Source organism: Durio zibethinus, chromosome 15 (assembly GCF_047325235.1).
Source record: "Durio zibethinus cultivar Kanyao isolate XHJ-2024 chromosome 15, ASM4732523v1, whole genome shotgun sequence".
Lineage (NCBI taxonomy): Eukaryota > Viridiplantae > Streptophyta > Magnoliopsida > Malvales > Malvaceae > Durio > Durio zibethinus.
Window position 1 is genome coordinate 23,062,937 of NC_143176.1, and position 16,353 is coordinate 23,079,289.

General features: G+C 29.1%; 1 pseudogene; it reads right to left on the reverse strand.

Moving 5' to 3' along the window:
• Positions 1-10,004: 10,004 nt before the first annotated feature.
• Positions 10,005-11,034, reverse strand: LOC149514790 (uncharacterized; annotated as a pseudogene).
• Positions 11,035-16,353: the final 5,319 nt, after the last annotated feature.

The following is a 16,353-nucleotide window of genomic DNA, read 5'->3' on the forward strand; positions in this document are numbered from 1 at the left end:
GTATATTTTACATTTAACTTGGTTATGATATAGTTTGACAGGCCAAATTTCAAAGTGGCCCTACGACCCCTTTCCTGCCCTCGCAGTTGCAGGCTCTATTGTTGCATTCATCTCTCTGATGATCAAACTTGGAGAGTGTCATGATCATATGATTCCTGTTAGTATTGGGATGCAGGAACAGCAGCATATTGAAGTCTAAGGATTTCGACTCTTTTTGTACAGCAATTACAAGGTTAATTATGTTTTTTGGTCTGCAATATATATATATAATCTTTGTCTTGCAGATAAAAAATCTTTGTTGAGTTCCAAATATGGTGCCATTGTCATGGTTCAATGGGGAGTTTGTAAGAGCCTAAAGCAAATATAGCGAGTAATAAAGGCTCTATCTTGGAGACAAGCTCCATTGGAACAAAGTTTTCTGGGCACTTGGTCGGAACCAAATGGATGGAACAATCTACAAAAAAGTATAGCTAAATTGGTTGATGATTCATTTTCCTACCAAATTGAATTAATAATACTAGTGTGAAAATTTTAAAAATAAATAAATTTAGATTAATGGGATTTGACTATCCTCTTTAAATTTCTGGTGTCAATCGATGTGGTTTAAATGATTCTTTTCATTTTCTTGTTGTACTCTACATGAGTACTCTACATGAATAAGGTTACATTTTAATTTCTTAAACATTATATTGATTTGATTATTCATCTCAGGTGCTTTTATTTTCTGGCTTTTGTATTTATGTTATACTCAGAGGAGATTAACGTGCTAAATTAGATTTGTTTTCTAACTCTTTTAGAAGTTATAGTTCGTCAGAATCACATGTTTTTTTTTTCAACAAATAATTATATAGGTTTCTAAAATATGGATTTGTAAATTAAACGCTTCCAAAAATATATCTTTAACTATGAAAAATGTATTCGGTGGTTATAATTTAATTATAATATACTAATAAATTATTTAATTTATTATATAAATGTAATAATGATTGTACCTTAAAAAAATAAAAAGGCTTAAAAAAACAACTTTCAATTACTGAGAGTGATCCAAAAAATAATATACTTCTAGTTGGACATATCATCTCTCGCTCCCAGCTCCCACTTATTAATAAAGAAACTAAGATAATTCTTTTATTATTATTATTATTATTATTATTATTATTTTGTATTTTAAAATTATGATTGAGTTTGAAATCAAAACTTTTAGTTTTAAAATCGATTTGAAAGACACCAACTTAGCCGCACATTGATAATAATCTTCCCCTTTTGGTGATGATTAATTATGAAAAGAAAATAAAGCTCAACTGCTTCCACATTTCAAAAATGATTGGTGACGTCTTTGCTTTTAGAAGAGAATTTAAATGAATTCCTTCTATAATCCTAAATCTTTTATTTGGTTTTAATTTGGTCCAAAAACTTTCAATTGTTCCATTTGAATCCCAAACTTTTTAAAATTAGTTTCATTGTGATCCTGACTCTGATAAAATTAACGGATTGTTCACATGGAATGATACCTAATTGCCTAACGGATTGTGATCCTTACTATTTCAAGAAGCGTCATGATGACACTTCCATTGCAGTCAATTCGCACCGATAATGCCTAAATGTATAAAAAAATTTTCTCACATATTTCATTTAGATCATTGAAACTAATTTTCTTTACTGAAATTTAATAAAATACGTACAGGTCCAGACCCAAAAATATATCATAAGATGCCATAATAGCAATGATTGGAAGTTGATTCGCATCCCTAGATTATACATGTAATGAGCGGGACTAGTTCAGGAAAAATGTAATATACCAATAAATGTCAAAACATCTTTCTTTCTTAAACAAAAACATAATATGAAAATGGGATGTAACTTTCAAGAAGCACTGATACATTTTTCTTATTCAAGATTATTTTGTCTAGTGGTTAAAAATAGCCCATGTCTATGTAACCTACTTATACATAATGATAATCTAAAAAAATATGACTTTGACTTACAAATTTCGAAAGACTAAAGTCAAGACAAACCATAGCCTATGTATACATAATTTCGATGCCGCAACTTGAATTATGTCATTTAAATTTTCTTCATGAAATTAAAAAGTGTCATGGATTGTCTGATTTTGATTCATAGAGTTTAGTATTTTTTTTTTTTTTTAAATGAAAGGAGTTTTTTTGTAGGATTGTTTTCTAATTTTCACAATGAGAAGAAGACGGGCGATGGACAAGACTTTTGCACTTAAAAAAATATAGTGTTAATATCTCAAAAGAAAATAGTTTTAAGATTCTGTTTTTCTTTTTTACAAAAAATGGGTGAGGTATTTGGAGGGGACTTTTACACTTAAAAGGGATTCATTTACGCAATACATATCATCTCATTTAGGCAATTAGATATCATCTCATATGGATGATCCATTAATTTCAACATAATATTTCACATAAGAATCATAATAATGAAATTAATTTAAGAAGATTTGGGATTCAAATAGAATAGTTGAGAGGTTAGAGATCAAAATGAAATCTAAATAAAAGATTTGAGGCTATAGGTGATACACTATAGATGAAATTTATCAAGAGTAACCAAAGTGGTCCGTCGCTTTTGTTTTTCTCTCAAACACGAGCCACGACGTCGTCTATCAAATTATTCAATGGAATTAATTAAATTGTCGTAAATATCACTAGGGAAGGCAAAAACATCCGAACCCGTCGAGTTTCGACCTGACTCGACTCCTTAAGGTCGATTTTTTTTTTTTTTTAAATCGAGTATCGGGTCGGGTATGGTAAAAAATTTTGGGTTTGGGTCGGGGTCGGGTTTTAGGCAAACCCGACCCTATCCGACCCGATATATATAAAAAATTTATTTTTTAATTATTTTTTAATTTTATATTTAATTTTATATATTTATATATATATATATATTTAATTTTATATTTATATTTAAAATAATATTTTATTAATTTCGGATCGGATTGAGTCAGATTTGATTTTATACAATGTCAAGTCGGGTCGGGTTCGGGGTATTAAAAATAAAAAATTTTATCGAATCGGGTATAAATTCGGATATTGTATATTTAAAATCGGATCAAATTCGGGACGAACAAAAACCCGACCCAACCCGTTGCCATCACTAGATATCACGTCCTTGTCTGCAGCTTTTTACGTTTCAACGGGCCTTGTTTCTTGTTCTCGGAAAGGAGAAATATTTTTCTTTTTGCAGAAACGAGAAATATTTTTAAAAAATTTTTTAATTTATACTTAAATATTTTATTTTATTATGTTTTTGATTGAAAAATAATTATGTATTTAAATTTTTTTAAATTTATAATTTTTAAATATTAATTTTAATAACGTATGAACTGATTTAAAATAAAAAAATATTATTACTTTTATTATTTTTGAAAGAAGCAAAAATATTATCATTAATCCTTCTTGAAAGGGACATTTTTAATATACAAGATGTGTGACCCACCACCGTATTTATACTCCTTTTTTTTTAAATAATATTTTCAACTTCTTCTGTCTTTTTCTCTTAAATCCATATATAACTCAAGATGGAGATGGTGAAGTTTTTAAATAATAATATCTTTAAGTTTGACAAAAAAACAAAGATATTTCCATGTGATCGTTTGAACAATTGAACTCTATTTTCTCACAGCCACAAATTTTTTATTTATTACTACAAACTACAAAATACTAGCAGTTGTTGAATAAAGTAGTAAGTTTTATGCTTGAAATAATTATATATATATATATAATTGTAATTATGAAAATTTTATGATAAAATATTTCATTGTCATTGCCTTTAAGCCTTTCTTTAATTTCCTATTACACCAAGCCCTTATTCTCTGTATAATCGTAGTCTTATTCCTCAACAATCTATATCTTCAATGTAAAGAATATAAATTTAAATCTTTTTCACAAGAAATGGCTAGGCAAAATGGGGCGTTGTGTCCATAGGCAAAAAGGTTTTCATCTCAAAAAGAAGAAGGGGGGTTTGAAGTTGAATTATTTGTATTGAAGGTTGACTACAACTAACAAGTGAAGGTGGACCCTTTACAGTAGAGAGAAACTGATGATTAGCGGCAAAACCCAAGAAAGATTGAAAGCTGAAAGAAAGAAAGAATGAATGAAATGCAAGTGAGTATGACAGTTGGTCCCTGCTGGTTTGAAAACCTGTTGTTTTGGTCGCCGACAGCACATCAGGGGGTCGATTTTGTTGTATTAGGAATTGACAATTGTATTTTAATTTGGAAAGAAAAAAATTAGGTAAAGTATTTGTAGTAAAGTTTTTTAATGATTATAATTTTCTCATTTAAATATAAATAGATTTTTGAAAATGTGATAGTTATCACTATACTATGTTTAAATAAAAAAAATTCAGTACTTTAAGAATTTATTGGATACACTTGAATTATGAATCAACACAAATATAAACTATATCATTTCAATCTTTGTAAAAATATTTGATACAGTTTAAAAAAACATATATATTCTGATAATATATGCATGTAACAAATTTCTCTGACAAGACTGCATGATGATTATGTTCACTCACTTTCTTCTCTTGCTCTTTATCTTTTCCCTTGTAAATTTCAAATTAATACCGACTCATTTGGCTTTGCCTTTGCCTTTAACCTAACCCTATTTTAAAGAGAAAGATAGCAGAAATAGTTGAAAAAGGAAAGGAGCGGTAGGACATGATGTGGAATGGAAGGAGATAAAACTAGGAAAGTGTGAGAATGACAAAACTAGGAAAGGGGAGAGATTCAGAATGACTAATGGAACATGATTAAATGATCATCTGCTGCAAATTCCAGTGTCGCTTACCGTAATTATCACGTGTTACAATCAACAATAATAATCAACATTAATGTAACCGTTATTAGTTTCTCAAGATTAATTCTGTAATCTCTCTCTCGCTCATATTTTTGTGGAAAGGGGTGAGTGAAATTGTTGTGAAGATCTTCTTACCTTTTTTTTTGGTTAACTGAAATGCCAAGTACTCATAATCCGTATCCAAAGAGCACCTAGAGGTTAGAACTTATATATAGCATGGGCAATGGACAACGGACAGCTGACAGCTCACTCTTGAACTGAAAACCTTTCACTATCGATGAAGGTTAATTTTGCTGCAAAATTTGCACGATGAATAAAGTCTGGGGCTCTAGGCCATTGAAATTTGGACGGAATGAGTGCTAGGGTTGTCTTGGTTTCTAACATGAGGTCCAAAGTGTGTGTCCGGGGAAAACAAGCCACTGATCGATGGTGTTGGGCTCCAAAATGCGTTTTACTCTGAAACCAAATGGTTTGAGTCGTCGACAGCAGACAGGATTCAAACCCGGGTAGGCGGGGTCCAACAGATTTGGGACATATCGACCACTTCATCTAATCTAAGGGCTTCACATAAGATGTTATGTCATGATAAGTAGTTTATCAAAGTCCACATTCTGATTAAAAGGGGAACAACTTACAACAACTTAAAGTGTAGACACCTTAATTTGTTTGGGGTTTTGAGTTAATTTTGTTAATAAAAAAAATAAAAAAATAAAAAAAATAGGTAGTTGAGTTGATGTGAAATTGTTGGAACTAGTTTGTAAAGTTAGAGTTGGGTTTAAGGTTGAAATTTAAAGAAAATTGAGATTCTTTTTTGGATTCACTACAGGGGTTTAAGTTTTTAGTGGCGTATTTTTTTTAACGTTTAACGGCGTTTATAAATGCCACAAAAAGATTTGTGACATTTGCGAAAAATACCACGCAGAGTGCCGGTTATACACGCGTCGTGGTAAATAACAATATTTTCAAAAAAATACCTCAATATTAGTAGTGTTTATATCTGAAATGCCGTCATTTTAGCGGCGTTTCTATCTTTGAGATGCCGTTAAATTAGTGTCGTTTATTTTAGAAAAGACGCTGTTGCTTTGGTGGTATTTGTAACAAAAAACACCGCTACTTTAGATGTGTTTGAATATGAAAATGCCTCTATATTAACAGTGTTTGTATATTTTAGTTGTCGCTAATTCAATGACATTTTTATGAGAAAAATGCAATTGCTTTGGTGGCGTTTGTATAAAAAAATGTCACTTAACTAACGACGTTTATTGGTAAGAGCGCCGCTACTTATAGTGATATTTTATGCTACAAATATCACTAAATTATTCATTTAGTAACATTGTCGAACGCAAACGCCGTCATTATGTAAAAATATATATTTTTTAATTTCTTTTAATAAATTTTATTTTCATTAAAGAGCTTAAATTCAGAAACTGAAATTTGTATTAATTTCATTCACGTTTAAATATACATCTAATTAATACAAAATTTAATAATTAGTATAATAACATTCAAATATTTTTAATACATTAACAAAATAAAAAATTAAAAATGTATGAAATGGATGACTGCATATATTTTGCTGGCTGTCAATTGATTAAGAAAATTTTTCACATTGGTCACTAGCGTGTTCAAGAACCTACTGAATAATACCATACAATTTTTAACACTTCATTGTAAGCTTTTTATATATTTAAAAATTTAAATATTTACTAAATATAATATCTAAGTTGGTGGAGCACCAAGATCATTTTCTGAAAATTGTTGTTGCACAAAATTTATAAGATGATTGAATCGATCATGCAACTGCTGAAATTTAGCATGCTCTTGCTCCATTCTAGCATGTTTTTCATCAATTTTGGCATGCTCATGTTCTCTTTCTGCTTTCATTTGCTGAAAATGTTATTGCATAGTTTGCAACTCCTATCTCAATATTGAAATATTTCGTGAAGATTGACTTGTTAAAAATGTAAATTGTGGATAGCTATGTCCATAGTAGGCAGATGGTGTTGGACCTAATCCAAGGCTTCGGACCCATCCAAGGCTTTGGACCCATCCATGCCTTTCTTTTCTAGCAACTTTTATGAATATCTAATTTTTGATTTCTTACATGTTGAGAGAACCATCAGATGCTATTTCAATCTCAGCAGTTATTTTCTCTTTCGTTTTCTCTTGTGAAATTGGCATATACAACTATCAAGTTTAATGATTAATTGATTATATGTTAAAAAGAGTAAATATTTACTTTCTGTTAAAATAGATTATACAAATTATAATAATTTCTTATGTTTCGACATTCATGTAAGATCTATTTTTTTGTGTGTATTATGCGAAAAAGTTTCACATGTCCAATTGTACCACCCATCTCATTCTTCTATATAAAAACATATATTATTTGATATGATACATATCAACCGTAACTTATTCATGCATATCAAGCCTGTCAATCAAGTATTAAAATTTTGAATAATTTGAATCTCATGTATTTATATTTTAGCCCTGTAACAATATAATAGTCTTAAACATACGCAAACAATAAAATCATTTTGGGCTTTCACACATATCGATCATGAAAACCAAATTCAATTATTTTCTCTCGGTTTAATATCAAGGATTGAAGCCATTCAATATGTTGAAAGCCATCAAAAAGTTTAATTTGTATATTTGCCTTTTATATGCAAAAATATTCCAAAACAGACATAAACGATAACTTTTTCTCTCATATCAATTGTAAAAATCAAGTTCAATCAATCAGACAAGTTTAATATCAAGTATTGAAGCTATCCAAACTGTTAAAATACAACAATAACAATAAATCTATATTAAAGGTGTAAATATACGTAAATAATAACTTTTCATACATATCATCTGTGTCAACTAAGTTCAAAACTTTTGATAAGTTTAATATCATGTATTGAAACTATCAAAACTATTAAAATAAAACAATAACTGTTAATTTGCATATTTACCTTTTAACGGCAAAAAAAGTTCATTCATTGGAATACGTTTATTATCATAAACTTATGATTTCTTTTTGCTTTCTTGCAAAACTTTTTGATCTATTTGTGTGGCTATATTTTTGTTGCTTTCTGCTACCAATCTCAATCTGTTCTCTTTCCTGTCATAAAAAATAATTGTGTATATGATAGAAATACAAATATTACCAACTTAAACTATAAAACACTTTCATCATTTCATTATACTATACAAAGTTATAAACTAGTACCTTTCATTTTCTTGAAAACCAAAATCTAACTAGTTGTTCATATTGCCACCTAATCACATTACATGATAGATTTTTCATCGTCACCTTTACAGTAGTATTTCGATCGAAATATTTATTCTTCAAACTATGCTTATAATCTTTTCATTTCTTTCCCAACGACTTAAGCACAAATAAAGTTGATATTTCAAGTACAAATCTTGACTGTAATAATACAATAAGAAAAGTTAGAATAAGTAAACAATATGTAAAATAAAAAAAATTTTATATCTAATTAGTTATACTAATACCTCAATAAAGTTTAACGCATCGACCTTAACTTCTTCTGGAACTTTATGTCATGTTTCATAATGAATAGGCAATTTAATTCCATTACGGGCTACCATGCCTAAAAATCTAGCCAATAGTTGAGCCTCTTCACCAATTAGTTGCCTATCAGAGTTTGCAGACACTACAATACACTCGTTAGGAGTTAGTGCAAATAATTCCTTCAAAGTTATCCGGCCTCTGGTCCTCCGTTGACCATTGTTATCAACTGTAATAAATATAAAATATATTTGTAAATTCGTAATACTTTTACTATTATATTGGAATTTTAAAATTGGAGTATATCATACCTGTATTCTAATTTAAAGCATAATCAATTGATAGAGCACTATCTAAACATGGACTTTTTGTATTATCAGATCCAATATCAGTTGAAGGGTGAGAAGTGACAAAGTTAGATTCGATAGTATGTTCATTTTCCTCTAAAGGATTCAGTCTATAGCCAATATCTACAGGTGCCGCAAATGATTCTGAACTAATATCTCTAATATATTTTCTTTTCAACCTACTCTTTCGCATTGTAGCTTCCCTATATCATAAAAGCGAATATAGAAAAAATATTAGTTTAGAACATATATAAAGACATTGACAATTTAAGAAATCAAAACCTACAATAGATAACATATCGATTTAATTAAATCAAATGATAATGTATGATTTAGAATACAATAATTATACAATAGCGAATGTCACATTATTTACATACTATCATTTACTACATTATGTCTTAAATACTCGAATTACAAATCATAGATACACCATTTCATGGTTTGTAAATATCTTCAGTAACATCTTGGCGAACCCTCTGAGAGTAGGTACTGAAGATATTTTCATCCAAGTGTTATTCAGCAAAAGGATAACACTCAGTTTCATGTTTAACATCATTTTTGGTATCTAACCCCATATCAAATAAGTCTCTAGGTGTGTTTCGAAGAATAACAAATCAACCCAATTCTTTGAGATCTTCAAAATAAAATACTTGTTTGAATTAAGATGAAAATACATAAGGTTCATCGATGAGTTGTTATCTAGTGTGAATTAATCGAGAAAAATTCACAAGTGTTAATCCATACTGATCTTTCTTAATGCCTCTCACACTATTCACATCAGTCCAATCACATCGAAATAAGATAACTTTTCACTTGCCATAATAATCCAACTCAATGATATCATTAATCATGCCATAATAGTCAACATTTTCCTCTAAAGGATTTGTGTCCCTAACACTAGCATAGCTAGTAGTTGATGAAGTCACAATAACTATTGAATTTTGTGTACTTCTAAATCTCTCACGGGATTTAGTGTGAAATCTAAATCCATTGATGATGAAACTTTTGTATCGTTTCACAATCCAGTTTGGATCGTGTGAAAGACACTTCACATTTTCACTAATAAACCTTCCACTCCAAACCTATAAAAGTGAAATAAATATGTGTTATTAATGTTATTTATATCGTAAGCATTATATGTAGATTTCTTATAATGGGAAGTATGGCATTGCTTACAGTTGCTCCTAACCATTTATGAAAGTTTTTAGCAAACAACTTATCAAGCTCTCAAGGGTTTGATCGTCGATAATGTGCAGGATCTCTCAAATTATTTTTATACTCACTATAAAGTATCATGATAAAGTATTAACAATAAAAAAATAAATTATGCTTAATGTAATGAATAATTTCCTTGCTACAAAACTTACGTGCGAAACGATTCAATTAAGTCATGATGAAAAAGAACATGTCGATGTGCTTGTGTCCAAGATTTATCATTTAACTCCACCAATTCAACTTTGCCTATGGGTTGTCCAAAACTTTGAAAAAGATAATTGTAGGTAGAGTCTGTATGCTGCATACCAACATTTCTCGATGGTCTATTAAATCTCGTTTCAACATCTTTCAAATAACGAGAATAAAATGTCATACACTCTTCTGCTAAATATCTTTCTACAATAGAACCTTTTGGATATCGTTTGTTGCGACAATAAGGCTTTAATCTCCCCAAAAATCTATAGCATAAAACATTAGTCATATATTATTTTTAGTTGAGTGGCTAGATTATCAATAAAAACGTAATCAATCTATCAACAAATAACAACTTTCAATAGGATACATCCATCGATAATAAATCGGCCCACCGACTTTTGCTTCATATGAAAAGTGGATAACCAAATACATCATAATAATGAAAAAGTTTGGAGAAAAGATCTTTTCTAAATGACATAAAGTAATTGCAGCTCGATCTTAAAATTTGTTAAGCTCTTTCACATTCATACATTTTGACATAGAGATTTAAATATGTTACTCAATTCAATTATCACAGAAGTGACTTGCTTTGACATTGATGAACGTAAAGCAATTGGAAGTAAGTCTTGCATCAAAATGTGATAATCATGTGACTTTAATGAAAAAAGTTTTCTCTCTTTCAGATTCACACATCTTGATATATTTGATGCATAGCCATTCAAAACTTTGACATTTTTTAAAACCCTGCAAAACACATCTTTTTCAGCTTTAAAAATCTCAAAACAAGTAGCAAGCAATCGATATTTACCATTAGGAAGCAATTGGGTGAATCCTCATATCAATTAGGTCAAGCCGGCTCTTTAAGTCATCATTGGATCTTCTATTTATATTGAGAATTATCCCGATAAAATTTTTGTAAATATTTTTCTCTATTGCATCAAATCAAGGTTATGGTGTAATAAATTATATTTCCAATAAGGTAACTCAAAAAATATACTTCTTTTTTTTTATAACTTAGACTCATTGGGATCATTTGCTTCATCATTCTCTTCATCACTTTGAACATCAAGATCACTAACTTCTGTATGACTATCACCAACTTACATAATACGAGGCCAGACACCTTCAAAGATATCCTTCACTTTTTTTCTTAATGGAGTCTTTTTTCATAAGTGAAATTAATATCTTTTAACTTTGACAAGATATTAGACCCACTAATGGGTAAAGGTGATCTTCTCAACTCTTCAATTCTATCAAAAAATGTTTTTAAAATCTAAATCGATGATTATCATCTAACCATCGATAATGTCTCATATAACAAAACTTTCTACCATTAGATAATCACATCGAACATGTCTGTGTAGCACAATATGGACAAGCATAATGATCTTTTATACTTTAACCAGATAAATTTGTATAAGTAAAAATATCATTGATAGTCCATAATAAAGCAACACAAATATTGAAGTTCTCTTTTTTTGATGCATCATAAGTCTAAATTTTTTCCTATAATTGCTTTAACTCTTTAATAAGAAGTTGTAAGTAGATGTCTATATCATTACTCGAATTTTTTTTCTCAAGAATTATCATAGACAATATAAATGACAATTGCTTCATAGCAATCCATGATGGTAAATTATAAAGAATCAATACAACTGGCCAAGTACTATAGAAGTACTCATCATTTTAAATGAGTTGAATCCATCAGATGCTAGTCCAAGCATAACATTTCGAGGATCAAATATAAAGTCTGAAAACCTAGAATGAAATAATTTTCATGTCAAAGAATCTATAGGATACCATAATGATTCATCATCTGTTCGCTTCTCATGATGCCACCTCATTGAATCTATAGTTTTGGAAGACATGAAAAGTCGTTGAAGTCTTGGTATTAATAAAAAATAATGTAAAACCTTAATAGAATTTTTTTTGACACATACCTTATCACCATCATCATTCAACCTTTCATCGAAGTTTTTGTCTACCCAAAGAGAAATACCACACAAATGACAAGATTTTTTATTTTTTTTATCCCCTCAATACAACATGCAATCATTAGGATAACTATAAATTTTTTCATATCTGAGACCTAAATCCTTGATCATCTTCTTTGATTCCTTACAAGATTCAAACATTTTTGTAAAAAAATATATTTCATTCATAAACTGTAATAATAAAGTCAGAGAGTTTTTCGTCCATTTACATAAGCATTTCAAGTGAAAAAGATGAACACAAAAAGATGAACACAAAAATATAACATTGAATGCTTTGATCCCTCAAAAAGTTCTTCATTCATCTCCTCAAGTAACTTATAAAACTTTGATGTTTCTTCTCTAGGTTATTGGTCACGTACACATATCTCAGGTTCACCAAATTCATGCATTTCAATATTGAACTGATTAAATCCTTTATTTTAGGGAGAAAGATTACGAAAATGTTAGTTATGAATGTTAAAAGCATCTCGCAACATGCCTTCAATGTCATCTACTATAAAAGGATCTTGTTGTTGTTGGAGAGCCTTTAAAGTTAAAGAAACTCTAGTGAAAGGCCTTGACAATACAGACTCTCCATGAAAATACCAATTAACATATCCCAATGAAAATCCAATATAAATTAAATGTTCAAAAATAACTTGACGCATTTGTCACTCGATATTAGCACACTTCACACGTAGGCATAATATCATATTATCTTCACTTGTATTCTCAAATGTAAAATTAAGAAAATTTTTCACTCTATCTCTGTACTCTTGACTTAATCTTGACTTTTGCATCCAACTCTTATATATTTAGTACTTGCTACATTATTAGACCAAATGTATATAAATAATTTTTATGAAAACAAACATGTACAGTACTTAAGTTTACTATGTTTTAAACAAAAGATAATAACAAGATCAGTACTTACACAAAACGAAAACTCCTTGTTGTGAAGTAATTTATCAGCTACCAGAGCCCTTGAATGTTAAAACTCTACTACTAACATAGACAGTACCCAAGAGTATTTGTAGTTAAGGTTGACATAAGGTGAAATAATGTGAGTTTTGGAGAAAATTGTTTACACAAAAAAAAAATCACAAATTGCAAAAGCTGAAGGAATAGTCAAATGAAATAAAAGCTAAAGTAAATAAGTAATGAATAGTCAAACTAGGGTTCTAAAAGACAATGCTCGAATACTAAAAGTTGAAAGAAAGGGAAAGTAAATTGTACTTGATCTGAAAAGAGAAATAGTATAATAATAAAGATGAAGCTTGAAGTTGGTGATTAGATGCGCTAAGTTTGGAAAGATTTTTATTAGACAGGATTATGAAAGGTGTTTACTAAAAAAATACCTATAATAATTCCCTCTTAAATATTTTTTGAATATATTATAGGCACATTCAACAACGTCGTAGTAGAATTGTTGGGACTATTAAAGGCATTTACACCACAAAAAATGTCTTCAATACTTCATATAAAATTTTATGTATTTATGAAAGGTAATTTTTACATAATACGCCTTCAATAACTCCCTCATATAAGTGAAGACGATTTTCTACAAAAAATGCCTTCACCGTTTGGGTATATTAAAGGCATATTCTATTGAAAATACCTGTAATATTACACAACTTAAATTTTAAGGTGTTATTGAATGTTAAAATTCCAAAAAAAATGTCTTGAATAATTCGTTTCATTTTTTGAAGCAATTTATTGAAGGTGTGTTCCAGTGCAAAATGCCTTTATTATTCCAATGCTCAAATTTTATGATGAATAGTGAAGACGTTTATTGTGGAAAAATGCCATTACTAAATCCTTATATTTTATTTTAGGTACTAATGCATTGAATAATTTCCAAGTGCTTTTATTTTAAGTTTTCTACTGGAAAACGGTAATTGAATACGTATATTCAAGAAAAATGCCTTTAAGCATCCATTTTAGTAATTATTAATGGTGTTTTCTACAGTAAAATGCCTTCAATACACCACGATGGTTATAGAAGGTGTTTATTCAAAAAAGTACCTTCAATATATCTTTAAACTTAGTAATCCATTACGGAAGGTATTTGTTAATAACAGACATTTTCAATATTTTTTTTCTAAAAATTTTGGGCATTATTAAAGGCATTTTCTACTGTAAAATACCTTCTATATACCATCACACAAAATTTAACATGATAATTGAAGGCGTATATTCAAGAAAAAATACCTTTAATAATTCCTATTAGATTTTGTAGATAATTAGTGAAGGTATTTGTAGATAACAATGCCTTCAATAATTTTCTTAAAAAAATTTTGAGATTATTAAAGGCGTCTTTTATTATAAAACGTCTTCAATATACCATGGTGATTATAGAAGGCGTTTATTCAAAAAAGCTCTTTCAATATACCTTTAAACTTAGTAATCCATTACTGAAGGTATTTGTTAATAATAGACGCTTTCAATATTTTTTCTCTAAAAATTTTGAGAATTATTAAAGGCATCTTCTATTGTAAAATGCCTTCAATATACTGTCACACAAATTTTAACATGATTATTGAAAGCGTATATTCAAGAAAAATACCTTTAATAATTCCTATTAGATTTTGTAGATAATTAGTGTAGGTATTTGAAAATAACAACGCCTTCAATAATTTTCATAAAAAAAATTTTGGGATTGTTAAAGGCGTATTTTATTATAAAATGCCTTCAATATACCACGATGGTTATTATTAGCCTTGAATTGATCTTTATTTTGAAATGACAGAACATTAAAGCTTAATAAACTTGATCAAGATTTTGAAAAAGATTTATTTAGTACATGTTCTTAAGTTTTATATTTTGGTACTAAATAAATAATATGATTTTCAAAGTTTAAACAAACCTTTCTTGGTGTCATATTTCTCAAACCAAATCTTCCTTTACATATTATTTATTTAAGCTTAAATAAAAGTCCAATTGTTGTTTTTAAAGTGAACTTATTCATTTTGGACTTAATACAATTTTAATAATATTGGTTTTGAGAATAGATTAACTTAATAAAGTTGTTGTACAAGAACAAATATTTCCAACATTGAATTTGTCTTATTTTTTTGTATAAATTCACAAGGTTTTAATATTTGAATTTTATATGGTTGGAAAGCTCTTTGAGTCTACTTTCTAATGGATTAAACAAAATGAAAATCCAAATTTTCTAAGAAGAGATTTTGAATTTTTACTAGACACACTACAGTTGTCCAGAAAATTGCATAAGTGGTAGATTTAAAAATTCACTATAATTCGTATACAGTGAATTAGGTGATGAAATTTACATGGATAGAAAGCTATTTAAGTCTAGTTTCCAAATCTTTAAACTTTTTGTAATTTAGATTTGTATAACTCAAGTTATGATCAAATTAGTTAGTAAAGTACAAAACAGGAAATAACCACCTAGCAGCTGACAGGATCGATCCCCTCATGAAAGGGATCGATTGGGTCATGATTTTTAGATGCAAATTAGTTCAAAACATGAACCAATCGATCCTCTCATGAAAGGGATCAATCGGTTCTGGGTGTGGGTACTTCAACAACTATTTTTTTATCATTCCAATGGGCATTTCTTCACTCCAAGCTTCCCCAATAGCTACTTCTTCAATTTCTCTATAAATTGGGCACTCCAACACACCAAGAAGTTTTAGGAATCAAGAGACCAATATTCAAGAAGCAATATTTTCATTCTCTTAAATAATCAAGAGTTTTTAGAGCTTCAAAGTCTATATCTTTGTATTTATTGTATCCAAACTATTTTTGTTGTTCATTCATCATTCTCTTGTCTATACCATTGTGTACTTCAAATTAGGAAACACCCAACCTTTGAGAGGTTCTTAGAGTTTGCAAAACATTTCATTTTTTTGTTTTAAGAGTTGTAAGCTTAAGGGGGAGGATAACCCTTAAGAGTATATTTTGTTGAGTTTGTAAAACTTAGAAAAGTTTGGTTGTAATCTTCAACACTTATAGTAGATTGAACTCCTTGGCAAAAGAGGCTAAGGGAGAGGATGTAAGTGCCTAAGGAAGGAGTGAACCTCTATAAATCGCGGTGTTATATTCTCTATCTCTATCTCTTATTTACTTTCAATTATTATGTTTAATTGATTAGCAAAATTTGTGCTTATTGAATATTATTTTTCAAAACTTCATTAAAATCAATTCACCCCCCTCTTAGTTTAATCCAAATCCTTGAGCTAATAGTTATAAAAGGCATTTATTCAAAAAAGTGCCTTCAATATACCTTTAAACTTAGTAATTCATTACTG